Below are 27,083 nucleotides of genomic sequence, written 5' to 3'. Positions count from 1 at the left end.
ATGTAATATGTGACCTGCCTGCAGGCTCATTCACAGATTTTACCTTTTTATCTAATAGCACCTGTAATAACTGGGAAAGTTCTGAAATAGAGAAAAAAAGCTTCTATATCATATCTATATCATATCATGGTTCTCAAGCTTTTCAAGCCTAACACCCCCTTATTATAACAAATGTTTTGCCATGCTCCTTTGACTCCCTGTAATGGAATTCATACACATTATACTTGCACACCTAATTTTTAAAATAACTTTAAATGTAATATAAAGGAAAAATGGCAACTGATAATAAAATAGCGTGTATTTCATATGAAAACGTGCAGGCACAGAATATATAGCAAAGTGGTTAGATAATTGCCTGGACTATATATGAATACAACTGGACTTAAAGGAGGCCATTCCACACTAGAAGTACAGAAGAAAGAAAGAGAGCAGGGATGAACACGAGAATAAAAATCAGAATTCATCTTCCAGAAAACAGAGAGAAGCCTAAGCTTCCCAACTCATTCTACGAGGCCAGCATTACTCTGATTCCATAGCCAAAGACACTACACAAAAAGAAAACTACAATGAACAGAGGTGCAAAAATCCTCAATAAAATTTTAGTTAAAAAAAAATTTAGTAAATCTATATATAGTAAAGCTATATATAAAAATGATAATACGTGATTGTGTTAGTTTTCTATGGCTGCCATAACGAACTACTACAAATTTAGCCACTTAACACAAGTTCATCATCTTATAGTTCTAAGTCTGAAGCAAGTCCCATTGGGCTAAATCACGGTGTTGGGAGGGCTGCATTCCCTTTCAGAGGCAAGAGCGGAGGATCTCTTCTTAGCCATTTCCAGTTTCTAGAGGCTGCGAGAATTCCTTGGCTCAACACTCTCTTCCTCCATCCTCAAAGTCAGCAATGGCAGTTGAGTCTTTCTCACTTGGCATTACTTTGACCTCCTCTTTGTCCCTCTCTTCCACTTTTAAAGACTCTTGTGATTCCATTTGGCCCAGTCAGATAATATTCCCATCTTAAGGTCAGCTGATTGGCAACCTTAATTCAATCTGCAACCTTAGTTCCCCTTTGCCATATAACATAAGATATTCAGAGGTTCAGGGATTTAGGACGTGCACATCTTTGGGGGAAGCGAAGGGAACACTGCCCTGCCTACCACAATCATGATGAGCAAATGAGGCTTACCCTAGGATTGCAAGTCATTTTCAAATAAAAGAATGATGCTGGGAGAATTACACTACCCAACTTCCAAGACCTCCTATAAAGCTACAGTAATCCAGACAGCCTGGTACTAGAATAGGGAGCCTAATAAAAGAACCACCCGTTAGTGATTATTTGACATTTAGCAAAGGTGCCAAATAAGCCAGTCGAGGAAAAAGTCTTTGCAACAAATGATTCTAGAGTAACTGAATATCTATGGGGGGGCGGGGAGGAAGAACCTTGACCAATCCCTAGTTCACAACTTACAGAAAACTTAATTGAAGATGGCTCATATTTCAACTCAATAGTGAAAAAAAATTAAAATATGAGCAAAGGATTTGAACAGATATTTCTCCAAAGAAGATATACAAATGGGCAAGAAGCACATGAAAAAAATGTCCAAGGGGATGCAAATCAAAACCACAAAAGATACCACTTCACACTTACTAGGACGGCTATAATAAAAAAGACTATGACAAGTGTTGGTGAGGATGTGGAGAAACTGGGACCCTCATACACTGCTGGTGGGAATGTAACATGGCACAGCTGCTTTGGAAATACTTTAGCAGTCCCTCAAGAAGTTAAACATAAAGGTATCACATAACCCAGAAATCCCACTCCTAGGTGTGTATTCAAGAGAAATGAAAACATATATCCACACAAAAGCTTGTGTATGAATGCTCATAGCAGCATTATTCATAACAGCCAAAAAAAGTGGAAACACTCAATGTCCATTAATTGATGAATGGATAAGATGTGATATATTTTCAGCAATACAGAGGAAGAAAAAAGGATCACAATAAAAAGAATAAAGTACTGACACATTCTACAAAATTGGTGAACCTCGAAAACATTATGCTAATGAAAGAAGCCAGATAAAAAGGCCATATACTGTATTTTTCCCTTTATATGAAATGTCCAGAATAGGCAAATCTATAGAGACAGAAAGTAGATTAGTAGCTTCCAAGGCCTGGGAGGAAGGGGAAAATGCTAATGGATACAGGATTTTTTTTGTGGGGGGGTGATAAAAAAATTAGATAATTATGACGATTATACAACTCTGTGAATATACTAAAAACCACTGAATTGTACACTTTCAAAGGATGAATTTGATGGTGATGTGAATTATATCTTAACAAAACAAAACTGTATGAGAAGAAAAAGATGGACCAAAGACCTGAATGTAAATGCTAAAACCATAAATCTTTTATAGAAAAACATAAGAGAATATCTTTGTGACTTGGAGGTAGGCAAATGTTCTTAAAATCAACAGGTTTGGTAATACATTTATGTATTAAAATTGATAAGACCCATAATGGTGTAAGATGAAACAGAGTGATAATATAACTTCAAAGGCAGAATAAGCAGTGGGGTAAAGTGCAGCTCTGGTCAGCTGGTGGGATCTCACTGCAATTAAGCAACCATTCTACATTTTTTGCCCTTTGGATGAGAGGTGGGTTAAGGAAGAAACCCTACATTCAGGAAAACTCCTCCTGTTGTCACTAAAATGTATACGATCTGCTTCATGGAAACAGTCCAAGCCTGCCCACTCCATGTATATTTCAGAGCACAGTACAACAGATGTGAGTCTTCTAGACAGGGCATTCTCAACACCACCCTAATTATCAAAACCCGGAGCTTCCAGGACATGGCAGATTCTTTGTTCTTGTTTTCACCAATCCATCAAATTGACTTGGCTTCTTTTTAAAACAGTAGATCTTTTCTGGAATCAATGTGTCTCTCTTTCTCTTACAGACTCCTACTTTTTATATCTCAGTTTCTCATCAGGGCCTTCTGTGGTAAGCTGACCCTACAAAACATCTGCCTGGCATGTGAGACACAAGATTTTCTTTTGGAAAGCTTTTTGTATGTACCTAAAGAGACTGCTTCACTGTTTATTCCATTTTTGGCTTCCTGCAAGTTTAAATGTGGAATCAAGTGGAAAATGACTTCAAAATAGATAAGAGATTACATGAATATTTCCATACTTCATGCAGTCATATGAAGATATATTAACCCTATCAGATATGAAAAACTGTGCTAGTGATTTATTTTTTATTTTCTGATTTGTGTACGGTAAAATTCACTTGTTTTGGTATGTAGTTCTATGAATTTTGACAAATGAAGTCATATATCTAGCACCACAATTAAATGTAAAAATTAATAAAGGGAAGACTCACTAAAATGGAGTTGAAGTCCAGAAGGGGAAGTTCTCACACAGTACCACTCAATGTCAATTTCAGGAAGAATTGTCAATTACAGACCCCAACAGAAGAATCACCAACAGGAAAGAATCATCAAATAGGGGACCTCAACAGGAAAAGACATACATTGCATCTCTTACAAGAAATCAACCACCTCAGCAACTCAGCCAATGAAAAACCACATTCACCTTGAACTCTCACTTTTCTCCAATGGACTTTCATTCAAAACAACTCTTCCCAACTTCTTCCTTTTTCTCTATAAAATAATATCCCTCTCCTTTGTTGGACTTGCCTGTTCTTTTGCTATATCTTGCTTGTCCTGAATGTGCAGTTCTTCACCATTCCTGAATAAACTCATTTTTGCTGGTAAAATAACTTTTAAGGTCAACACAAGATATAGAACAACTCCATCACCCCAGAATCAGTCCCTTGTGCTACCCCTCTATAGTCAAATCCTCCACCCAACCCTTAACCCCTGACAACAACTGACATTTTTTTCCATCTTCAAAGTTTTCCTTTTCCAGAATGTCATATAGGAAGAATCATACAGTGTGTAACCTTTTGAGTCTGGCTTCTTGCACTCAGCATAATGCATTTGAGATTCATGCAAGTTAGTGCATGTATAATGGTTCATTATATTGCTGAGTAATAGCCCACTGTACAGATGTACCACAGTTTCGTTTATTTACTAGTTGAAGGACATTTGAGTTTTTTCCCAGTTTTTAACAATTATTGATAAAGCTGCTATAAACATGGGGGCATAGGTTTTTGTACAAACATGTTTTCATTCCTCTTGGGTAAATCCCCATGATCAGAATTTCTGCTTTCAAGATGTTTTTTCACCTTTGGTTTTCAGCAGTTTGATTACAATGTAGATGTGGTTTTCTTTGGGTTGATCTGATTTTACTGAGCTTCTTGAATCTATACATGTATCTTTCACCAAATTTGTGAAGTTTTCAGACATTATCCCTTCATGTATTTTTTTCTATACCAATATTTTTCCTTTTCTTCTGGGACTGTAATGACATAAATGCTAAACCTTTTGATATTGTTCTATAGGTCCCTCAGCTCAAGTTTTCTTCTTTTTCCTCTCTGTCTTTCAGACTGTGTAATGTCCACTGATCTATCTTGAAGTTCACCGACCCTTTCCTCTATCATCTTCATTCTGCTATTGGGCCCATAGAGTGAATTTTTAATTTCAGGTACTGTATTTTTCAGTTCTAAAATTTCAATTTGGTTCTTTTTTTCCCTTTCTATTTCTCTTGAGAATTTTTATTTTTCCATTCATTTCAAGAGTGTTCAACTTTATCTCATGGAGAATGGTTATAGCTAACCCAATTAGATTCAGAGTACAAGTTCTTCTTGTCTGTGGACAGTGGTCCTAATATCAGTTTAGTTTTTAAAGTCTTTGCAATGACGTTTGGGTTTACCCAGTGTGTGCCCAACCCAGGGGTTATTCTGGGACGCGGGCAGTGACTTATATCACAGGTGAGTTCCTGAAGTCTTTGCTTTGCTTCTTTGGGTCTGTGTGACACCTGCGCATCTTGGAGGTGAGCCTGGGACTTATGTCAGTTCACACACAGAATCAGGGGATCCTCTTCTCCAGCTCTTTCCTCTCTGAGATTCCCCTATACTTTCCAGCCCCCAGCATTCCCTTTTCCTGGCTCCTCTGGTCAGAAAGACAGGTTTCTCTCAGGTTTTAGCCACCTAAAAACACAACTGAGGTTGCCTTTCGGAGCAAAGCAGCAAAAAGAGAGAAAGAGATAAAGTAATAGGATCCTCCTACTCTCTTTGGACAAAAGGGGCCCCTTTTCCCTGGTCCTGTGGTCAGAAAGAATCTTCTTTTTGCGTTTTAGGAGCCCAAACCCCTACCACAAAAGCAACGCAGATCCTCAAGTGGGGCTGGCCTTGGGGCAGGGTCAGGAGAGAAAACAGAGAGAAAAAAAAAGAAACAAATAAAACGTGAATTCTCCTATATTTTCTAGCAAAAGACTCCTTTCCCAAACCTCTGGTCTGAAATAGGGGGTTTCACCTGTAGATTCTGCTGCCAACACCTGCTTCATAGTTCCATAATTCCATCAGCCCTTGGGTCAAAGCCGAGAGACAGAGGAGTGAAAACAAAGCCCACAAAACTCACCCCGGGTATAGGGGATTGGTGATGCTTTGACTTCATCCCTGTTCACCATTTGCTTGCTGTTGTTTACTTTTTAGGTGGCCCAGGCAGCTGTTTTCTGTATTGTCCAGAGTTTTTAGTTGTAATCCATGAGAGAGACAGGCTTTACGTGGCTGCTCCATCCTGCCCGGCACCAGTAGGGTACGCTCAGGATTTTAACGAGAATAGGCCCATGGGACTTGGGATGTCTGGTCCTGGGTTTTGTTGGTGTTCGTTTTTGTTTTGTTGCTGTCGTTTTTACCTTTGCCTGGATTTATATAGAAACAGAATGAACGACACCTTATGCCAGGTAAGAATAAAAAAGAAAGCTATTGTTTGAAAGGCCTTAATTAAGCACCTGCTCGGTGCCCATGACTGCTGTCAGCACTGTGGGAAAAGACAACAGAGGGTCAATACGTGGTCCCTGCTCTCAAGGGACATGAGAAGCCCAGCCCAGGTGAAAGATAGAAGACTGTCCACTATTTGGGTTAAAAAGGATACAGAGAAAGAAGAGAGATGAAAACTGGGGAATTAGAGAGGGTGACAGGGAGGCTGTTCAACCTCGGGCCAGACCTTGATGGAGAGGAAAAGGCACATTCCACCCAAGGGGGAGAGGGCTTGATGGGGTAATTATTCTTCCGAAGTTGGTTTTGTACATTTTTATTACACATTGAGTTTATTTGCCCAAAGGAAAACTAAGAGGCAGTTTCTCAGGGCATTTTATTACTCCTGACCCTGTTCTTCCCTCCTCTTCCCTCAACTTGGTAAAAAGCGTTTCCAGGACTTTGGTTCAGAGTGAGGACTGGAGGCCCGGTCATGCTGGAGTGAGTCATGGGATCTTTCCTGGGGAGTCTTGAATTACCACAGACAAAATTCTCAATAATGGTTGTAACTCAGCTGGTTGCTGGCATTGTTCGTGTGCTTCAGCTGAGTTAAAACATTCGGAAGTTTAGTCTTCATATTTTATTTGGGTTTATTCCTACAATCACAAAGGCAGTATCTTCATTCGAGGATAGCATCTATTATATTTGAAAATACTTTCTGTGAAGTATTCAGGAAGGCTTTGCACGGAGAGCCCCTGTGAGCAGACAGCCACAGAGGAGGAAAGGCCACGGGTAGAACGGTTGCACAGATGGCCAAGTCCATTGTGAATTTTCACTTGCAGCTGTGTGGAAAATACCTATGCGGGTGACTCAACATCTATGGATTTCTAGCTTTAAATTACAGCACGGCAGAGAATGTTTTCAATGGCTGAGCATATAGGGAGGCTGGTGAACGTCAGCCAGTTTTGAGCCCATCAGCTACCACGTGTTGCAATACCGATGGATGATTAAATAAATAAACAAAAGAGACCCTGTCACCATCAGGGCATCAAGCACGGTACGCGGACAGCTGGCACGGCAACCAGACCTGTGGCTGACAGAGATACTGTATCTATTTCCAATAATAGAAACTTAGCTTCCTGCTTGTGTGACTTAATGCTGGGGTCTTGCTTTTCTTTTCTGAACTGAGGTGTGCTCAGATCCAAAGTTATTGCTTGGCCAGCCCATCAGGATCACATGTAAATGGCAGGACCCGTGACTGCATCACATTTGTGCCTTTTCACGGTTCTGTCTGGGAACTCTACCTTTTGTAAAAGACTTTGCTAGTGTCCTCCCATCCCCATCCCCCCACTTCCACCCTCCTCCTGGCTGGCTGCCGGGACTGTATTTTGTCGCTTATCTAACACAAAATAAACAGAACAATCTGGAGCTAATTTAAGTGGTTTACCATATCAGGATACAGCTGGGAAAGATTTTAAGAAAAAGGCTCAACAGGAACAATAGTTGTGTGAAGTTGAGCAGCGGCAGAGAGCACAGGAAGGCGGTTTCAGACAGCCTGGCAGACAGCTGTCAGCCACTCCAATAACAACCCCTGAAGCCAATGAAAACGGGCAGGGTCTGTACGGGCCGCTCGGCCGGAACCCTCACAAGGAAAACAAGGGATTCGCGGGCGTTCTGAGTTAATGGCTCAAGTGTGAGGGCCACCAGCCTCCTGGGAGCCCTCCGGCAGGGCTCCCATGCAGCAGGGACTCAAGAGGAATTGCAGACAACACTTCACTGCTCCACGACACTGGCCAAGACTGTTTTTTTTTTTCTTTTTGACGTGCATGCATACACGCTGGCTTTATCCAGACTTAGGAATCCAGCGAGGCCCCGCAGAGGAACATATGTTTTTGACATCAGTTTCTTCTACTCTGCAGGCGGGTTGCCTTTTTTTAACTCTTTGGGGGCCTCTGGCTAGACCTTGAATTTCCTGGTGCAGCTTGACAGAGATGAGAGGGCTTGAGGGAGTTAAATAAAGCTATGTGCTGCCCTTGAAAGAACTTGCAAACGCTTTATATATTAAAACAAACAAGAAAACCTCACTTGGATCAAGCTTTTGACAAAAATTCAACCAATTAGGTAAACGGCATGGTCCTGAAGGCAGTGACGTCTCATGCAGAGAATACTGGATTGGAAGAGTAGAGCCTGGGACTGGAAGTCTACTTCTGCCACCACAAAAGGCTTCTGGGTCAAAGTTTCCTCGCTGAGGACCAGATGCCCTTATCCTCTTCTTCATCCTCTAATTCATGATATTAGCTTCTGCTCACACCTTCTTCCAGAGAGCTTTCGACTTAGTAAAAATGTCCCTCTGACAAGGGACATAGACAACCTCTGGGTCTATTATGAAACAATTCCATTTGTAAGAGGATAACTTTTAAAAAAATCATCCTTGTCTACGTTCTAAAGGAAGAAGAATGCCATTTGGAAGATTCAATTAAAAAAAAAAACAAATAAAAGAGTAGAAATTAATGTTTTACTAGTCACTTTCCATCTATTGTATCCTGTGTCACAATAGATCATGATAACAGAACTAACTTAAGACTCAAGTTTCAGCATGCAAATAGGCAGAGATATGGATAGGCTCTGTAAGAGCAGAAAGGAATATAAACACTTCTAAAGGATATTTTTTAAAAAAAAGGAAGGCAGAGAAATATCCCCTTTAGAAATGTAATATCCCTTCTATTTCCAGAGCATGTAAGTTTGGACAATGATTATTTCAAAAATATCCAAGCACACTTAAAAAAATCTAACTCTCTGAAAATATAAAATCTCTCTAGAACAGCTCTCAAACAGCAGCACGTACCAGAATCACCTAGAAGGTATGTTTTTTTTTTTTTTTTTTTTTTTTATAAATTTATTTATTTATTTATTTTTGGCTGTGTTGGGTCTTCGTTTCTGTGCGAGGGCTTTCTCCAGTTCTGGTGAGTGGGGGCCACTCTTCATCGCGGTGCGCAGGCCTCTCACTATCGCGGCCTCTGTTGTTGGGGAGAACAGGCTCCAGACGCGCAGGCTCAGTAGTTGTGGCTCATGGGCCTAGTTGCTCCGCGGCATGTGGGATCTTCCCAGACCAGGGTTCGAACCCATGTCCCTGGCATTGGCAGGCAGATTCTCAACCACTGCGCCACTAGGGAAGCCCTAGAAGGTATGTTAATGCACAGATTGCTGGGTCCCACCTCCAGAGTTTCTGGTCCAGAGGTGGGCCTGAGAATTTGCATTTCAAAGAAGTTCCCTGGTGATGGTGATAATGACGCTTCTGAGACCACACTTTGAAAACCATTTCTCCAGAGAGAGTCTGAATGGCTGATACATTAAAGTCAACCAGTTTTACTCTGCATCTTTTTTGCTGTTCTTTTGAATCACTGGTCAAGTGTGGTTGATGAGTGAGAGTGGAAAAATAAGCAAGAACACAAAGGGGTACTGAATCCATGCAGAATATTCACAGAAGTCACACAAAGAGAAAATGGCTGGACCTTAACTTTTGTGCGGATTAAATTATAAAAGAATTATAAAAGTAGTTATTTTCTGAAGGGTAAAATTGACCTTTACTTAAGGATAAAAAAATGTGGCAAAGGAGAAATTTTTATAATAATGAGCCCCTACTCTAGACTCCATACACAGTGGTTCTCATCCTGGCTAAACTACAGAATCACCTGGGGAACCAGAATCTTCAGAGAGGGCTTTCAAGGTGCTTTGGAAATACAGAGAAGATTGCAAACCTGCCTAGAAGGTGTTCTGCCCTGTAGAAAAGAGTGTTTGAATTCATTACTGGACCACAAAGTCTCAAATGATATCTTAGAAATCAACACAAAGATGATGATGTCAAGGAAGATTAAATGGCATGCGAGAAACTGCACAGCGAGTTAGAAGCAAAGCCACAGTAAAAACTCTTTTCCTGAAGCCCATCCAAATCTCTATTGTATTATTTGACTACAATGGCAATAATAATTTGAAAGATAGAAAAAAAAAAAAAGGTAATCGGGGAGAATTGAAAAGAGAGATCTCAGTACACAACAGTAAGGTCAATAATCATCTTGGAGATTCCAGCGGTTTCATTCAAAGTATCCATTTTAAGAAACTGAGGAGTCAATACAGGCTTTCATCAATTCCGAAACCACGCTTCTAATGAATGGTTATGTAACCAGGCCTTCGCTATCTACAACCTAAGTGGTTGTGGTGAGGTTGGTTAATAACATTGTTGTAGTACATGAAGACCATATGTATTTGAAGAATAAGGAAAAAGAGAGAAGATGGACTAGAGCGATGCCATCTGGCAGCCTTAACTGCTCACAGGCAAGCTCTTCTCAAGCAAGCTGTTTCTGATACTCCATCCGCGAGATCACCGTATTGCACTGAGAGAGGTTTGCCAGAGGGAAAGTGAGGTCATGGAGTGATTTGGTAAGGCCCCCAGCTCGCCTGTGACTCAGCCTACGTTATGGGACTCAAAATGAATTAAAACTACATTTTAAGAGCCGTATCTTCCACCTGGTTCCCATCACTGCTTTTGGCTAGCAGGAGAAGGACCTGTCAGTTTTTATCGGCAGGAGGTAAAAAGGGACAGCACGTTTCAAGGAAAAGCAAATAAATATACTTGCCAGGATGGTTTCGGGTTTACCAACACAGCAGGTGGGTCAGGAAGCACTGCACCCATCCAAGTAATTGCAACGGCAACATTTCACTCAACCAGACAACGTGACATCACACAGCCGAGGGGAAGGTATGTTTTGAGCTCAGAATATGGAACAGAGGGTCAGGCAGGAGCTTCTCCAACTATCTGACTAAGGCACTTACATGTTATGGGAACTTTTTTCTCTTGGGATCAATTCACATTCCCACTATCCATTCCCATTTCTTGATAAAAACCAAACATACAATCAGAAATAATTTTTAAAGCAGCTTTGCTGAAAGAATATTTGAGGCATTAGACAGAAGAATCAACGTATCATTTTGATCACTAAAAGATTTTTTCATGGTTACTGAAAACACACTGAGAGCTTGGGGACATAAGTCAGGGCGTCAGTGGAATCCACGAATGTGTCCTGGTCAGCCAGAGCAGTGCCTCCTTCACCAGTCCATTTCTTGCCAGCCAAAATCATGATGGGAACCAGGCTTTTAAAGGGTAGTTTTAATTCACTTTGAGTATCATAAAGTCACAGACAAAAGCAGCAGTTTGGGGTGGACTTGGTAGTATTCATGTCCTATTGTATGATGGAGCCTATTTATTTCATTTGAGTCTCATGCTTCTCACGCTAGGATCAGACACAGACGTCCTGGTTCCTATCAGTTTATTTTACAAAAGTGCATTTGAGTCTCTTGATCCATATTTCAATATAGGTCCAGTGTTGTATATTTGCGCTTGGCGCTGAAATTTACAGACTTGCCATCCTAGATACATCACAATCATTCTCTTCCACTATGTGTAAGTGTTTATGCCAAAATATCAAATTGAGATACCCAAAATTTTAGCAAAATGAAAAACTCCCCAAAACCCTCTCTTTTCTAGCTGGAATCACCCAAAGCATGATTTCTTAAAATGACTGCTATTGTTAAAAACCATGTTTTAAAATAATTTTTAATATCAGAAAAATTGTTGCCATAGAAAGTTAGGTATCTACCTTGGGTAGTAGAATAATGGATAATTTAGTTTCCTCTCTATACCCTTCAATAGTTTTCTAGTTTTCTACCATTATCAAGTATAATTTTTTATCAGAAGCATGATTAATTTTAAATAAATTAATGAGGATATTAAGGATTTCTTTCAAAAGCTGATATTAAATCTAAAATAAGTGTGGCTCATTGTATAAATAAAGTCTTCTCTGGAATCCAAACGTTAGAAAGTATTATTTTAAATGTTAATTTACAAAGAAGAAAGAAATGAACAGAGAAGTACTTTTAGAGAGAAAAGTACATTTTAGAGCCAAATTATTAAAAAATATAAAGTGAAACAAGCCCTCAATGTTTCCACCAATCCCTGTCTAAGCCCCACCTTGTTGGAACAGGGTGGCCCACATACCTGAATGGAGTGGCCCCAAATACTCAGAATCGTATGATGCCGCTGAGACACTTTATATTCATTATATTTCAAGAAAGTCTTCTGATGGATATTAAACATTCCTATTAATTTTCCACATAATTTGCCAACCAATACACTAGTCTCTTCAGCCCCTGAGCATGTTCTTCGTTCTTTACTTGTTTATTTCTGACCAGAAGCGACATAGTTCAATTCTGGTAGAAACGTTCCCTTTTGCCAAATAAATCTGGTCTTTACGATCAACGTGCAATCTGTTTGGTTTCTGTTTCCCATTCACTTCCTGGATACCTTCTTGAGTTATCTGATAACTACCTGACCAACTAACTACTACTGCCACTTCAATTAACATGGACACAATTTATCCTGCTGACATATCTAGGCCCTTGGCTTCTTTTTTTGAGTTTCATCAGTCACGGCATAAGGGACTCTTCTGAGCTCTATCGATACTGTAACTAAAGGGAAACCAGTGATTCCAAGAAAAGACCCTCTACATTGAGGATCATGATAAGTAAAGCATTTTGTTCAGGTCAGTCTGAGGCAAGCTACCTTTATACACTAAGAGAAAAGATGCCCTAGAGGCAGTAATGGGGAAGGTCAAATGGGCTCTCTATTAAACACGAAGACTGCATTCACTAGGGAAAAAAAGAAAAGAAGGGAGAGGATGTAAAATCGAAGGTAAAATGGAATCTGACATCTGTCAGATCTAAGTGGATGTTGACTTGCCCCTATGTAATCTTAGTCTGTGACTTCATTTATATTCTGAGATCAGCATTTATTACAAATATCCTCTAAGCTAAATGAGCTATTATAATTTTAATAGGAAACTGAAGTCTTGGATGAGGATGCCATGTGATAAGTGAGGCATGGCTCCCACAAAATTCAAAATATTCTGACACATACGTACATCTCACGTGTGAATAGGTGATAATAAACACACACTCTACCCTACATTTCTTTTTAGGATCTCAGCAATTCTGTGAAGGCTTCCCATTCAAGTTCCAAGGCAGATAAGTGGCCAACTACATCAAGGTGCCCTGACTTTTGGGGAGAAAGAGCAAGCTCCTCCTTGGCTTGTTCCATTCCAGAGCAAAGAAGTCTGGGTCTGGGCACATGGACAAGCTTTCTTTAGTATAAAGCCAAGAGCAGATTTGATCAAATTTCTGGGTTATTGTGGTAAAACACTAAACTTGCCTGTCTTCTGGGAATATTTAGGTAGAATAAGAGGTCACTGAGATAACCCCAGGAATCCTACCCCCAAACTGCCCATGTCATCCCAAGTCATTCTTCTCTTACTGACAAAAACCAAAAGATAAGAAGGCAGCTAAAATACCAATTTGTTCTGCAGATAAAATGTTATCTTAATGCAAAGTTTTCTTCCTGAGATTTATCATTTTCCTATTAAATTGTATCATTTATCATGCCTTAAAAGCAATATAAGTGTCTAAGGAAATCAGTAACAGAGTAAGGAATGAGTAAAGAACTTAGTAACTGGAGATTGTTACTCGTTCATGGAGGGGATCTTTCTGGCCTGTTTACTACCAGGAATTATAAATGCATATATGCCTACACATATGCATTGCAAAGTCAAACTTAAAGTATCTATTTACTATGTGCAGTGTTCTGACCACAGGGGATATAGTGATGAATAAGACAGACAAGGTCCTTGCTCCCTTGGAACTTAATTTGATAAACAAGAAAAAAAAAACAAGCAGACAAGATAATTCCCACAGTGATAAGTGCTCTGAAGAAAACCAACGCTGTGATGGGATAGACAGTGAGTGAGGGGGCAGGGAAGGCAACGTCAAACGAGGAGTTGACTTGTTAGCTGACAAGGCATCAGCCCTGGGATGGTTAGGATGAAGAGAGTTCCATACAGAGGGAATTCAAGTTCAAAGGCCCTCTTTAATACAATGTTAGGATAGTGGGATACATTGTACCAAAGTTGCTTTCTTTTTTTTTTATAAATTTATTTATTTACTTATTTATATTTGGCTGAGTTGGGTCCTCGTTGCTGCGCGCGAGCCTGCTCCAGTTGCAGCGAGCGGGGGCACTCCTCACAGGGTGTGCGGGCCTCTCATCGCGGCGGCCCCTCCTGTTGCAGAGCACAGGCTCCCGGCACACAGGCTTCAGTAGCCGTGGCACGCGATTTCAGTAGTTGTGGCTTGCAGGCTCTAGAGCGCAGGCTCAGTAGTTGTGGCACACGGGCCCAGCTGCTCCACGGCATGTGGGATCTTCCCGGACCAGGGCTCGAACCCGTGTCCCCTGCATTGGCAGGCGGATTCTTAATCACTGCGCCACCAGGGAAGCCCCCAAAGTTTCTTTTAAATTAAAGACTATATTAACTATATTCCTATTTTAAATATAGCAGTGTGTACATGTCAATCCTATACTCCCAATCTATCCCTCCCTCCACCCTTCCCACTTCCCCCAAGTTCATTCTCTAAGTCTGCGAGTCTGTTTCTGTTTTGTAAATAAGTTCATTTGTATCATTTTTTTTTTAGATTCTGCATATAAGTGATACCATATGATATTTGTCTTTGTCTGGCTTACTTCAATTAGTATGATAATCTCTAGGTCCATCCATGTTGCTGCAAATGGCATTATTTCATTCTTTTTATGGCTGATTAATAGTCCACTGTATATATGTACCACATCTTCTCTATCCATTCATCTGTCGATGGACATTTAGGTGGTTTCCATGTCTTGGCCACTGAAAACAGTGCTGAAATGAACATTGGGGTGCATGTATCCCTTCGAACTATGTTTTTCTCTGAATATATGCTCAGGAGTGGGATTGCTGGATCATACGGTAGCTGTATTTTTCGTTTTTTAAGGAACCTCCATACTGTTCTCCATAGTGGCTATACCAATTTACATGTACCAATTGACACGTACACACTGCTCTATTTAAAATAGATAACCAGGGACTTCCCTGGTCTTCCAGTGGTTAAGAATTGGTCTTGCAACACAGGGGACACTTGTTGGATCCCTGGTCGGGGAACTAAGATTCCACATGCCGCAGGGCAACTAAGCCTGCGTGCCACAACTACTGAGCCCGCACACCACAACTAGAGAGCCTGTGTGCCACAACTAGAGAGCCCATGTGCTCTGGAGCCAGCGTGCCGCAACTAAGACCCAATGCAGCTAAAAATAAATAAATAAATATTCAAAAATAAAATAAAATAGATAACCAAAGAGGAACTAGTGTAAAAAAAAAAGACTATATTAACTATATTCCTAATAATTTTCTGTTGTTGAGAAAAACATAAGCTAAATAATGCCAGGCAACCAACCACAAAGAAACTTCAAATCAAATTTTGTAATTATCATCACTTTTCTTCCATTACCTATGCCACCCACCTATTTAATTTCATTGAAATGTATTTATGATAGGATACATATCCATTTGAAATCCTTTTTTGAATGCAACTGTGTTTAAAGGTGGCAAATTAAACCACAGGTTTGACCAGAATCAAGGAAAACTGAATGATCTTCAATCAAATTTGACCAAAGTCAGTTAACTTCTTAGAAATTTATAATGGAACAAACCAAGAGAAAGGTCACAGCTCAAACTGTCACCACACTTCCTCATGTTGGCCCATCAGCTTCATGAGACATCCTTTCAATCCTAAAGACAACTAATTCATAGTTTATAACTGTAAGTTTGAGGTGTAGAGTAGATTTATTAGTAAAGAGTAGATTTATTATTTCTCTTTGGAAAGGTATCTCCTATGTAGCAACTAAAAATTCCACATGCAATTTCATAGTTAATATATTGGCACATCAGGGTTTTCTGATGGTACTACTAGGAACTAAAACTACCAATACCAATACCAACATATTGTCAATTAAAGTAGAATTATTTGAAGTGGAATTATACTTATGGAAACTTTTCAGGAATATTCCCTTTCAGTTTATAGACTTCATCTGATTATCTGATTTGATTTTTAAGGGCCTTTCAAATATTATATATATATATCATATCTGCTCCTTTCTGAATCCCCACACTTGGAGCCCCTTATTCTCACATATATGTATATGTATGTATGTATTTTTAAAAACTTTTAATTTTAGAACAGTTTTAGAGGTAGAGAAACATTGTGAATGTAGTACAGAGAGTTCCTGGACCTCTGGAGCGTAAACACAGATACAATATTTGTACAATAACATATTCCCCAGAGATTACTGCTGTGGTGTCCTGGTCAACCAGTGTAAAAAGGTAAAAAGCTCAGATAGTGATGATAATAATAATCATAGCTGTATTTATCAAATTCCTTCCTTACACCAGGCCTGGTATCAGGTACTTTACATGAATTATCTTATTTAATTCTCATAATAGTCCTGTGAGTAAGCGTTATCCCCATTTTGCAGACAAGAATACTGATGCTCAGAAAAGTAATTTGCCCAAAGTCACCCAATTAGTAAGTGGTAGAACGAGGATCTGAACTCGGGTTTGTCTGATTAGACAGCCCCTGCTCTGTCCTAACCATTTGCTTCACTGTCTCTCCAAGATGGGCCCCTGAGTTGCCATGTCTTCTGGTCTGTTATAAATCAGACTCTGCCCCAACCTCGGAAGCCAATCCTGTAGGCAGCCTAGGGCCCTATTCCTGGCTTTGCCCAGATCTGGCTTCCTAACCTCTCCCTGTTCCCAGTATGCCAAGTAGTTGATTTTCCAGAGGATTCTAGATTGACTGAAACTGGAATCTTTGTTGGCATATTATATTGCTCTATCAGGCATCTGACTCGGGCAATCTTTTGGAGTTAAAATGTAACATCAATTTTGGGTGTTCTTTTGAGTTGGGAGAAAATCTAGGTCCATTACTAAGTTCCTATGATGAGCGATGTATGCCCAAGGCCAAGAATAGTAAAAGAGCACAAGGGCAAGAGTTGAATGGGCTTCATGGAATACACTGAACTGGAGTTGAGATAATCACATGTAACTTTAAAAACAAAGCATTGTCCTGAAATACCAACATTTAAAATCATTTTTCTTTTCCAAACTGTTTCTTACTTCTTACTCTTCACACACTGTGTAAGAAAGATCCACTGACCATTATTTCTGCACTTGCAGACATACTCTCAAGATTCTTGACATTTTTCAAGCCCTGAACGCTTAAGGAAACAAACGCTGGCTGACTGGTGGTGTCTCCAACGAAGAGACTGCTTATGTCTGCTCCTTTCTGAATCCCCACGCTTGGAGCCCCTTATTCTCACAACCTATCACATCTTTCTCGTTTACAGTTCTCAGCAGGATCCCTCGTTGATGGTTACACAGACTGTGCACTAATCTACAGGAACACCGTTTCCTCAGTCCATGTAACCACTGATCTCCCTGAAGCTCCAAAATCAATCCGTGCTTCAGGACTTGAGAAAAGATTATCAACAAAGGGACAGCCATCTAAGAGAAAAAGTAAATAAGTTCTTGCAGAGAAAATAAATGCTATTGTCATACACAGCAATAAGACTGATTAAATTCTTCAAGAATATGAGCTGACAATTCAAGCAGGGGGAATGTGATAACGAAGGTTTCATAGCATCACAGCAACTCGGCCTCCAAGAAGCCAGCAAGGATGCCTAAATCTTTTTTTTATTGCTATTAGGAAGAAAGTAAAAGTACCAAGATCAAGAATTCAATTTACTTCTCTTAACTTTCTAAATGTTGTATAAATAACTACATTATTTTTTATTTTTTTAATATAAACTTATTTATTTTATTTATTTTTGGCTGTGTTGGGTCTTCGTTGTTGTGCGCAGGCTTTCTCTAGTTGTGGCGCACGGGCTTAGTTGCTCCGCGGCATGTGGGACCTTCCATGACCAGGGCTCGAACCCGTGTCCCCTGCATTGGCAGGCGGATTCTTAACCACTGCGCCACCAGGGAAGCCCATAACTACATTATTGAACACAGTGCAGTGTAGAATTTAATAAAAAGAAGTGCAACTAAAAATGAGATACACTTCCTCACTTTTCAGAGCAGCATGTTCTATTGTGGACAAAAGACTCGATTTCTCAAAGAGCCATGTGATACTATGAATGTAGTAGCTGGAATGCAAAGCAAAAGATCTAAGTTTTCAAATCATTTCTGTTACTGGTCACCTATGCTTTTCAACAAATCACCTCCCTTGGGATTATATCCCTATTTACAAACAGGTGATAATTATTTCTTATCTACCCCAGAGAATTAGAAGACAAGGGGGCACTACAACAAAGGGGACATTTTAAAGACCTTAAGAAGCAACAGCACCCTGGTGGGTAGGGGATGTGATAAGCTCAGAGGCCACGCATGAGTGGGGGGCAGGGAGGATACAGGAAATCTCTCTATCTTTCCCTTAATCCTGCTGTGAGCCTAAACTGCTCTTAAAAAATAAAATCTTTAAAAAAAAAAAAACTTTCCGTTTTGGAAAAGATTACTTCTATTTTATGGAGAAATACTTTCCTAATAGTGAACTTGTCCAAAAAAAAAAAAAAAAGATTTTATAATCTTAAAAAAGAAAAAGATTGCTGAAAATGGATACAGAGGCCTTGAGAGTATCTTCGACCTATATAAGTCATAATGATTAAAATTTCAAAGAAACTGTTATACAGCATGAGCATTTAATAATATGTTGATCCCGGATCTCATAATTCTATTTGTTCTATGTTGCAACGGTATTTCTTCTGGCACCAAGGAGGAGTGTTATCACATCACAGCAAACAAGTTAAATATTTGGGGTTTTCTTTAGAGCAGTTAGAAAAGACTTGCTTTCCCACTTCTGCCTCCATCATGTTGCATTCTGCATTTATAAAATGATAATAGGGGGCTTCCCTGGTGGCGCAGTGGTTGAGAATCCGCCTGCCAATGCAGGGGACACGGGTTCGAGCCCTGGTCTGGGAGGATCCCACATGCCGCGGAGCAGCTGGGCCCGTGAGCCACAACTACTGAGCATGCGCGTCTGGAGCCTGTTCTCCGCAACAAGAGAGGCCGCGAGAGTGAGAGGCCCGCGCACCGCGATGAAGAGTGGCCCCCGCTTGCCGCAACTAGAGAAAGCCCTCGCACAGAAACAAAGACCCAACACAGCCAAAAATAAATAAATATTTTTTAAAAAAATGATAATAAGGGTGATCATCGTTCTTGGCCAAGTGCCTCTGTGCATGCTGAGACCCACTGGAGTAATATGTACTTCAAGTAATGAGACTGCCTTCTTTCTTTTTTCAATGTTCCAACCCCTGATTTATGCAACCAAAGGAATCACATCTTTCGGGAGAGTCACTGGGAGGCAATACCCTTATTTCAATGATGCTGTCAGTGCTCAAGGCTGTTTTTGGAAACATCTTCAGAGCCAGTTTACAAGCCTCCTAAGCAAAACGACCTCACCACTCCTGCCTCCAAAGAAGGAGGTTAAGAGACACAGCTCTTGCTTTGTAGAATCTTACAGTCTACTATGTGTTATTTTCATCTTAGCATGATCGTTAAGAGAGAAAAATCTTCAATAAATAATCCCTGGGGAACTCCCACAAGGAATGAATTACTGCAAAGCTACAATCTAGAGCAACACTGTCCAACAGTAATAGAACCTGAGCCACATATGTAATTTAACATTTTCTAGTGGCCACATTTTGAAAAAGGTAAAAAGAAACAGTTAAAATTAATTTTAATAATATATTTTATTCAACCCAATATATTGAAGATATCAGTTCAACATGTAATCAATATAAAAAATTATTGAGATATTATTTTACATTCTTCTTTCATACCAAGTCTTTGAAATTCAGTCGTTTATACTTACAGCACATCTCAATACAAATTAGCCACATTTCAGATGCTCAATAGCCCTCTGCAGCTAGTGGGCACCTATTGGACAGCACAGATCTGGATTTTTTTCTTCCCCGAATAATGAAGGCTAGTGAGCTATTTCGTATTGGATTAACTGAGTTCTTCTTGACATTTTCTTAATTCCTTTCACTTGTGAGTAGATGACCATGGTACAAGAAAGCTGTCTGTAACACTGGGCAGAGTTTGGCATTATAACAAAAAAACTATAACAAAGTCAATCTGACCTATGCCAGAAAAAAATGGAAATTAAAACAGAAATGGTAAAGAAAGGTCTAGAAGCTCTTTCACCCACCAACAATTTGGCCTCTGGTTGGCCTCTGAGATGCAACTGTAGCTTGGAGAGGCTGCCTGTGGCTTTCTCAAAACCGGGAAAAGCTGGAGACAGCTTTCAAGGGGAGGGGTTTGCCTTTGCCTAGGAAAAACAAAACCTGTGATCTAAGTTGCCTAATCATTCACAACCCAAACATGCTGAAAACAAAGGAATAGCGAGGGGGCAAGGACCTGGGGAGAGCAGTGAGCCAGAGGGGCTGGAGAAGCTAAGACAGGAATTTAGGGCTTAGGAACAGCAGGGGAGAAAGGAAAGGAAATTGAAGACTCAGGAAGTGCCTCTGAAGACCCTTCATTCCATTATCCAGGGAGACCAAGGAGGCCAGGCCTCCCTGCATTCATTCTTAGCAAGAGTGCAGACTCCATGGCCCAGACCTGCGCACAAAGGTACTTCATGTCTGTTGTGTGGGACGGAGGCACATCCTTTAAGAGGAGCCATACCAACCACCATCAAGATTTGCCATCCAGGACATGCAGTGTCCCAGCGTCACGTGGGGTTCTCTCACAGCTAAGCAAAATCCTTGGCCATGTGGCCAAGGGCTAGACTGCTTGCCCCACCTCCCACTGGCAGTTTCGAGGAAACACAGCTCCTGCCTCAAGCTCTAGGTAAGGATTAATGGGCAATTTTTGGTGAATGAATGGAGTTGATCTCCTTTAAAGAACTTTAAATTCTTCCATTAAATGATCAAGAGTGGAAACCTGAGATTTTGAACATTAAAAAAAAAAAAAAAAATCCATGAAATTAAATGTATTCTGTTCCATAATTTGCCCCATTTCTTTTAATATAAAAACGTTTTAAATTACTAACCAGTTAAATTAAATAATTTTCCTTCTCTACATTCAAGCAAAATTAACATTCCAGGAGGACACACCCATGGTTTTGGATGTCCCTTTGAACACCAGTGGGAAGGCTGGACCGGCCTAGTCACCACACCCAGAACACACCTTTGCTTCCCTCCCCCTGCTCGTCTGCTCATGCCACTCTCCATGCCCCAAATGCCCTGCCCTCTCTTTCCATTCGCCTGCTGATATTTTATCCATCGTTCAAGCACAGTTTAATTTATATCCTGGCTCCTCATGAAGCCTCTCCTGCTGACCCTGATCCAGAGGCTCTCTTCCAAACTTCATTTTCCAGTTCCACTCGCTTGACTTTGACCTGTGGCCTGCTGGTAGGTGGGTGTGTTGCTGGATCTCGAATGCAAGCACACTCCTCCACCTGCAAATATTTCCTGAGCTTTGTGCTAGGCACTGTGCTGGACTAGTGGCTCGACAGACTTTTTGCCTTCCCTGTGACCATTCACACTGCCCTCTGTAACATTTCTCCTTGAACTAAGTGATTTTCAGCCTGGAGATCAGGGAGAAAACACAACTCCTTCTAGTGCATGCATCAGAAACCCAGACATAGGAAAGGACTTCTCCAAGCCATACACTTGCCTGGCCCCTGCCTCAGCCTCAAGGGAATGTGACACTTATGCCTCACATCTTTAGCTTCTGGTCTCCTCAGGACCAACACATTGTCCTAAATAAAATCGAGAGTCATGCTTATTAACTGACTAATTCTTGTTGTCAGGAAGAAAATGATGACTCACATGGTCAGGTGACCTCACCTGGTGATAGCGTGATGATCACAACCCACCACAGATACCAATCATGCCCCTCCCTGCAGGGACTCCCCGATGTGAGCTGTATGTACTGCACACAGGGCACTTTTGGGAACTGGATTTTCAACAGATCCCACCATTTAGCCTGCTCTATTACCTCTGGACGCTAGAAAGACCTTCTAACATCAAACATGACACCGAAGTGGGATTTTAAAGCAGCACCACAAAGCCAACATTCTTAGTCCAAACACAGCACTCCCTTCCTTCTTGTACACTGCTGACGAACGTGTGTATGTCTGTGGATGTCAGAACATGTTACCAGATCACAGGCTGTTTTGAAAACAGATATAGCTTTGGGTTTTGTTGGTAGTCTCCACAGAAGTGGATGCCATTTTTAATGTTTGCTAAGTTTTTTGAAGCCATTTTTCTTTTTTAAAAGCTCTGCCCAAATAAGAAAGTGTTCTGGAGTAGAGACAACAAAGAAACAAATCACTGTACTTGGCACAGTCATCCTAGGAGGGGCTGATTAAGTGTGGACCATACTGTGAAAGAAAAATAGGAAAGAGATCATAGAGACCACAGATGGTTAAGGTTGACAGCTGCCGGAAAGGAACAAACCCGTGGTGCCAATAATCTCTGAAATATTTTCTCATTAAGGACACATGAAAAAAGAGCTCCCACTAGGTTAAGGATTATTCTGTAAGAAAGGAACAAGCCTGGAAGGCAGATATCTGTATACAGTGTTTTGTTGATGCTTGGTACCTAACTGCCAAAGTCAGCAAGAGACGCGATGGGGATTTTTTCAAATATATCATTATTATTGTTTTTAGGCCTGGCCGGGGGAATCTCATGCTTCTGAGAGCAAAGGATGAGCAGCCTTTTAGAGGCCGAGCACAGCAGGGCTATCTCCCACAAAGAGCTTCGGCCCTGGTTCCCAGGCCCTCCTCGGAACAGCAAGTCTCCTTAAACTCCTGGGAAGGAGGGAGACGGCAGCCTTTCCTCAGCTGCCTAACAGGGGGCCTCAGATCAAGTCGGAAAACCACAGCAATCACTGTATAAACCCAAAGTGGAGAGGAATCTGGGACAGAACGCCGGCACAAGCTAGCCATGGAATGCTCCAATTTTGGAGCAAATGCCTTGTTTCAAATATATTCCACACACATGCACAGCAGTTACCACTGCCTCGAGGAGAACCCCACACATGGAGAGTAAAATGGGGAAGAATTAGATTGTTTGGGTTCTTTAGTAGCTAAAATTCAGTCACTCTCATTTTTTTGTTTTCTTAAAAGAACTACCACACAGTCAGTCCCCATTACATTCTGGCAGATAGGAGTATAAACAATACACAGCTTTTGTTTGTCAACTGAAAATACTGGTTCCTAAATTTTTATCTTCCATGTATAATTAATGACATTGATTTTTTTAAATTCCAGGCGCAAAACACCTGAAATACAATCTATTTTCTGCTATTTCAGAAACTCATAATTCCTAGGCCATTTAGTCCTCTCTTTCATCCTCTGGTTGCCTACTGCGTATTTTCATCTATAACTGGGGTGACCTGACTTTACTTCAGCCCCTTCCTCCTGCTGTGACTGTGGTTGCCACGTGATTATTTTTATGTAGAACCTCCTTTTCACCTTGCTTCATCCTCCAGGGCAGCCTGTCCAACCTAACACTCCCCTCGCCTCCACAGGGGCTTTTGGCTCTAATGAGCTCTGTGAGAAATGTACAATATAAGCAATGGATCCATTTTAAATGTGACCTTTAAAATGGAGTGCAAAACAAGAGGCGAAAGTAAACCCAAACAAATCGGAAAGCTTGTAATTTAGTCAATAAGTATGCTCAGTTCAATATATATTTTCCATTAAGTATAAACTCAGGGAAAGGCCACTTCTCATAGAAGTGTGAAAGTAAAGATTATTTCATGTTTCTCATGCTAAGAAATTCATAATATCAATAATATGATATTATATTATAGTATATAAGTAGAATTATGATAAAACATGGAAGATCTGATAAACATAGGCATTGAGAAGCATCTTTGCCTTAGACTCTGGGCTTGTGGATTCAATGGTTTGTCACAGAGAATACAAATGCAAGACTTTGTTCTGGGGGCCTTTAAAATGTATTGATTATTATTTTGTCTCAATAAAATAATCAACAAATCTGTATGCATTACTGCCTATTACTAATAAAACCTTAAAGTGATCCGACATGCTTTTAGCATGGACATTAACATGAAAATTCTAAAGAGGTGAAATGGGTTAATGACCTCTGGCTAGGGAGAAGATAGTTCTCATCTCATAGTTTTGAGCTATGCGTTGTTATTCCCCTCTATGGAAGTTGTGTTGAAAAAAGCACTATTTGCAAAGAGAAAGCCAGTGTGGATCCACTATATCACTTATTCACTTAACAGGTTTTCCTTAGCTTTGTCAGAAATGCATTTAAGAGTCTGAAGAACTTAGTGAGATTGATTTGCCAGCATCAAATTACTTTGTTCCTGGCACAGAATTTCTATAATATTTATAAGTCTGCCAACTGCTTAATAAGTACATTTAAACTGTGAAGGAGTTCTCCATTTGTTGGTACCAGTTTTGAAGGGAATTCAACATACGAGGGAGAAAGGGACATAAGATTTAGGGGAATTAGTTAAGAATCTTTATCACTCTAAGGTATTAAATCACACATAATTTTGTGAAACATAATCAGATAATAAATGTTAAAAGTTTAGGCTCTGGAATAAATTACTCTGTTTGTTCAAGTAGAGATGTGTGATCGAACAGGATCTGGTCAGGGTTCCTCTATGGTGGTGCTACTGGGTTCTGTCTCTCTCTCTCTATTCTTCATTAGGTAAATTCCCAGGGTTTGAATAAGTTACCTTAGATCAAAAGTTCTCAAATTTCTCTATACAGAAGAATCACCTGGATTACTGTTAAAAATGAAGATTCCTGGGCCCAGATCCCAGAGTTTCTGATTTCATTCATTTAGGTTCTGATTTAGTAAGTCTGTAATAGAGTCTGAGAAATTGTATTTTTAAAAACTGAGATGAAATTCACATAACATAAAATTAACCATTTTAGTGTGTCCAATTCAGTAACCTTTAGTACATCCACAATGTTGTGCAGCCGTCACCTCAGCAAGTGCATTTTTAACAAACACTCCACTGCTGCAAGTGGTTCCCAGCTGGCACACTGAGTTATCACCTTAAGCCCTCAGATGATAATGACAAAGGATGAGGAAGCCTCATGGGTCTCCTGCAGATTATAAAAGAAGATTTTTTAAAGTGTCTTCAAACATCTGCACCTAAAAAATATATGCCTTTACCTCTCCCTTTCACTAAATACAAGTGTGATACCAAGCTAGTATATGTCAGGGTTTTCTATACTACTGGATTCAATAGTTATTTGTTTGGATGCACCCAGTATTTTTATGCTTGTGAAGAAGAGCAGTGCCAAGTGAAGTAAAGTGAGAAAACTGGAAAAAATGAATCACCATTCTATAACCAGCCAGATCCAGGGCTTGTTTCCTTGGGGTTTAATCACATTATTAAATTCAACTTCAGGCAAAGAAATTGTCAATAAACACAGAAAAAGTTTCCAGAGGAAATCAGGTTTGTCCTTATAGTCAAACTCTCCTCTAAATGTAAGAGAAAATGGTTATTCTGATAAGAGTTAATATAAACATATAATAGCTGCAGAAAGATGTTGAGATCAATCGTTGTTTTCTCTTCAAGGTTCTAGACTCAGTTTTCCTAGTTTTAATTCATGATCAAGTTGCTCCACAGTTGGCTCTAATTTTAGCTCATTTTACTCAGGGTTAGACTTCTGTGAAGATTCCTGGAGTTTAGCAACTATAAAGCTCAGCTGTGGTGATAGGAGCCCCGGTTAAAATGGTATCTTCCTAATGGCCGTTAGTGCTGCTTCTCTTAACCAATACTCTGCTAAAATTACATAGACATAGAATAAGATGAATAACATCACGTTGTGATGAGTTAGAATAAGATGAAAATTCATTACAATGTGAGAAACCAGGACTCACAGACAATCTGTAATGTCAGAGAGAACGCTGGAGAAATTTCCATAAGCTGTAGGGCTGGAGAAGCTGAGCTGAAGAAACAAGGGCTGGTCTACCCTGTCTGCCTCGACGTGGAGCCACTCGCCTACCTGAAAAGAGGCAGGAAGGCAGCCTGGGAGGGGACAGTGCTCATATCTGACACGACCAGAGCATTACTACCTCTTCAACTTCCTATCCGCAGTGAGAGATCACGACTCCCAGAGAACAGTGGGCAGAAGAAAGGGCCTGGCAGTGGGGTACACTGCCCTGGCAAATGCCCCCCTAAGTAAAGCCCTGAAGGTGTGGAGACAGGAAGAATCTGGTAGCCATGCCGAAGAAGCAGTCCGAAGATAAGAAAATGTGAAGTAGGTCAGTCAGGTTCACTGGAGTGTAGGACACTCAACGCCTAAAGGCCACTGGGAACAGAGCGAGTTGTGTGCATCAACCTGACCCCAAGCTATAGATGTGAGAAGGAATTAACCAGGGGACAGTGACCAGAGGCCAAGAGATGGCCATGCACTCTGGGCGGATAGGTCCTCGACTGCTTACACTCCGAGGAAGAGTATATAGCTGGAAATGATTTACTACGGAAATGATGATTTTAGGAAAGTTCTATTCAGAAAGATTCAGGAAAATCATGGGTTTTATGAATAGAAGTGTAGAAAGCCAAAAAGTAGAGATTAGGGACAATGGGATGAGACAGAAGGAAAAGATGAGATGTAAAAGCACAGCTGATGAGGTTTAACAGGTACTGACCTCAGGTTGATCTGGGTTTGAATTCTCCTCTTCCATCTATTAGATGTATGGCTCTTAGCCCATTCGGCAGCTATAACAAAATACCATGGACGGGGTGGCTTATAAACAACAGAAATTTATTTCTCACAGCTATGGAAGCTGGGAAGTTCAAGGTCAAGGCACCAGTATAGTCACCTTCTGGTGAGAATCCTCTCCTGGTTCACAGCCAACATCTTCTCACTGTGTCCTCACATGGAGGAAGGTGCTAGAGATCTCTCTGGTGCCTCTTTTGTAAAAGCACTAATCCCATTCATGAGGGGTCCTCCCTCATGACCTAATTACCTCCCAAGGGCCCCCACCTTCCAACACCACCACATATGAATTTGGGGGGAACACAAACATTCAGACCATAGCAGTAGACTTGGGCAAATCACTTAACCTCTTTAAATTTTGGTTTCTTCATTTTTAAAGTAGGGATAAAGAAACCCATTGCACAATGCTACTTGGAACTTTAATGATTAAAACATGACTAACAATGAGAAAGTATAGGAAAAGCACTAGAACGGCCTGGGATGCAGTAAATATTTAATAAACAGTAGTCATTA

At 40.5% G+C, this 27,083-nt stretch overlaps 1 protein-coding gene and 2 long non-coding RNA genes across 4 annotated transcripts in view; 1 reads left to right on the top strand and 2 right to left on the bottom strand.

The window, feature by feature from the left end:
- The window catches only part of LOC309659055, a 430,937-nt gene that overhangs the window by 121,483 nt on the left and 282,371 nt on the right, over window positions 1-27,083 (bottom strand). The window lies entirely within an intron of this gene.
- The window catches only part of ARSB (arylsulfatase B), a 200,537-nt gene that overhangs the window by 121,483 nt on the left and 51,971 nt on the right, over window positions 1-27,083 (bottom strand). The window lies entirely within an intron of this gene.
- Window positions 128-9,941, top strand: LOC309659047. Its single transcript, XR_014262542.1, has 2 exons — window positions 128-8,743; window positions 9,067-9,941. It is a non-coding gene; the product is annotated as an uncharacterized lncRNA (long non-coding RNA).

Source organism: Balaenoptera physalus (genome assembly GCF_965194825.1).
Source record: "Balaenoptera physalus genome assembly, chromosome: 3".
Taxonomy (NCBI): domain Eukaryota; kingdom Metazoa; phylum Chordata; class Mammalia; order Artiodactyla; family Balaenopteridae; genus Balaenoptera; species Balaenoptera physalus.
This window is presented reverse-complemented; position numbering and strand designations above follow the sequence as displayed.